Genomic DNA, 2969 nt, shown 5'->3' on the forward strand with positions numbered 1-2969 from the left:
GAAACTGGAGAAGGTACAGAAGACAGTGACCAAAATCATTATTTGGCTGGGGCACCTCTCTTATGAAGAAAGGCTACAGCGTTTGGAGCTTTTCAGTCTGGATTCTAGAACAGGGGTGCCCTAAACCTGGACCTGGGGCCACATGTGGCCCTCGAGGCTTCTCAATGCGACCCTCAGGGAGCCCCCAGTCTCCAGTGAGCCTCTGGCCCTCTGTAGATTTGTTGGAGCCTGCACTGGCCTGATGCAACTGCTCTCAGCGTGATTGTTTGAGCTCTTGCGTGAGCTGTGGGATGAGGGCTCCCTCCACTGCTTGAGGTTTCATGTCTGTGATGCAGCAGAGGCAGAAAAGGAAAGGCCAGCCTTGCTTTGTGCAAGGCCTTTTATAGGCCTTAAGCTATTGCAAGACCTTCATTTATTCACATAAGTTCATCTTTAATATATTCATTTTTGTAAACTTATGCAAATTTATTCAAATTTTAAGTGTAAATTAATTCTCCCCCCCCCCCCGACACAGTGTCAGAAAGATGATGTGGCCCTCCAGCCAAAAACTTTGGACACCCCTGTTCTAGAAGAAAGGTGCCAGAGGAAGGACATGACAAAATTATGCATAAGATTGGATAGAGGGAAGTTATTTTCCCTCTTGCACAACACCAGAATCAGGGGACATCCATTATAATTGACTGACATGGGAGTTCGAACAAAGAAAAGGAAATACCCAGGACACTTTGCCACAGAATATTGTGATGGCACTGGTCTTGATGTCTTTAAAAGGGGATTGGACAGATTTATAGAGGAAAAATCCATCCCAGGTCAAGTCATGATGACTATATGCAACCTCCAGGTTTTAGAGGTAGCCTATCTCTGAATGCCAGATGCAAGAGGGTGGCATCAGGAGACAGGTATCTTGTTGTGTGCTTCCTGAGGCATCTGGTGGGCTACTGTGATATACAAGAAGCTAGATGAGCCCTTGGCCTGATCCAGCAGGGCTCTTCTTTCCTGCCTTTGGTACTGAGTATAGTAAAGATGGAATACATACTGTACTATTTAAAACCAAACTTTCCTTTGCAGAAACTAAGCAATGAAGGCCTCAGATAAACAGGCAATATGGAATCTGAGGAACAGGCAGAAGCTGCAGCATCTCAAGTTCTCCTGGGAGCAGCTACAGGAAAATTGGGAAATGAGCCACAAGCTCATGGAAGACCCTCAACTGCCTCCAGAACAGAGATCTCATGACATAGGAAGTGTGTTTGGAGGCAGCAGTCCGCAATGAGAGAGCCCCGAACAATATTCAGACCCTGGCAGAGCAGATGTTGCAGGAGAGCAGGATGCAGGTTGGGGCTGTTGAACACATGATGCGTGGCTTTATGGAGAGACAGGATGCTCAGTTTGAAGTTCTATCTAAAAACAATAGTCACATCCTTAGGCTACAATCCTGTGTACTGTACACTTACCTGAGAGTAAGCACCACTGAACTCAGTAGCACTTACTTCAGAGTTGACATACACAGGATGGCACTGTTAGTTCATTTGGAGGATCATCTTTGCACATGTTGACAACCTTCAGTCTTGAAAGACTCTGGTGTCGCGCTCTGAATGGTGGTTCTGGCACAGCGTCTAGTGTGGCTGAAAAGGCCAATTCGGGAGTGACAATCCCTTCCACACTGGGAAGGGATTCCCTTCCACACTGGGAGCAAGTGTACCGATTTGCACATGGGCACACATATAGCTCAGCCCAGCTCCCTTTGGGAGAGATTTCCTCACCGCCCCAAAATTCCCTTTTGAGGGGGCTGCTGAAATGGTGCCCACCCTGCGAAGGCATCACTAAGGGGGAATGACTGGGGTGAACCACCCCAGATGCCATGCTCTGGGGCTGGGCAGTGAAGGTTGCGTTGCCCAAGTTCCCACCAAGTGGAGATTCATGCCGCTTTTAGCGACAGAACGGCCCTCCTGCCCATCCTTGTGTCCAATTGGCCACAAATCATGGCCCCCTGGAAGCAATTGTCAGTGGCATGATGACATACAAATATCATCACATCACCACCAAACTAATTTTGGGTGCTACACTTTGCACTGGTGCACCAGACACCAGTGGGTCTGGGTCCACTGCTACTTAGCACCGTGAGTGTACAGCAGGAGGGTTGCATCCACCCTAGGATGATGAGCGGCAGGCACACTCAGGGCTAATAGCGCCTGCTGCAAAGTGTAGCACCACCCAGAAGTAGGTATGTTGACTGGGAAGCAAGCCAGTTCTGAGGCAGGATGGCTGGGCGCCAGGGGCTTGCTTGGGTGTGGGTAGTGAGAGGACTCTACAGCTACGGGGGGGGGGGGGGGCTGCCGCTGCAGCATAGGCAAGAGGAAGACTGGCCTGCCAGACAGGTGAGATGGGGTGGGGGAGGGAGCCCTGGCCTGGGGCAGTCAGCCTCCAACACCAGAGCTGAGGACAGTCACTAAAATTGTGTTGGGAGGATCGGAACAGGCAGAAGGTCCCAGGTTCAGTCTCCAGTTCAAATATTTCTTTACCCATCATGTAATTAGTCTGCAGGACTCCTTGCCACAAGAAGGTTTGCAATACTTCACAGGCTACAAGCCATCGTGGGTATGTGCAACCTCCTAGTTCTAGAAGTAGGTTATCTAGTAGTAGTCTGTCTCAGAATGCTAGATACAGGGGAAGGCACCAGGATGCAGGTCTCTTGTTGTCTTATGTGCCCCTGTGGCATCTGGTGGGCCACTGTGAGATGCAGGAAGCTGGACTAGATGGGCCTTTGGCCTGATCCAGGGGGCTACTCTTATGACATGAGGCCAATTTCCCCCCATGAGGGAGGGGTGGCCGGCCCACAGGAGCACACATTCCACTCGGTGAGCTCCTGGCTCCAGTGCAGAGCCCCCTAAAACATGGGGCCCAATTCCATGAAATAGAATAAATCAGCTTAAGGCCAGCCCTGCTACCAATAAGGATCTGGCTTGCCAATG

The sequence above is a fragment of the Tiliqua scincoides genome, chromosome 8 (genome assembly GCF_035046505.1).
Source record: "Tiliqua scincoides isolate rTilSci1 chromosome 8, rTilSci1.hap2, whole genome shotgun sequence".
In the NCBI taxonomy this organism is placed as follows: Eukaryota; Metazoa; Chordata; class Lepidosauria; order Squamata; family Scincidae; genus Tiliqua; species Tiliqua scincoides.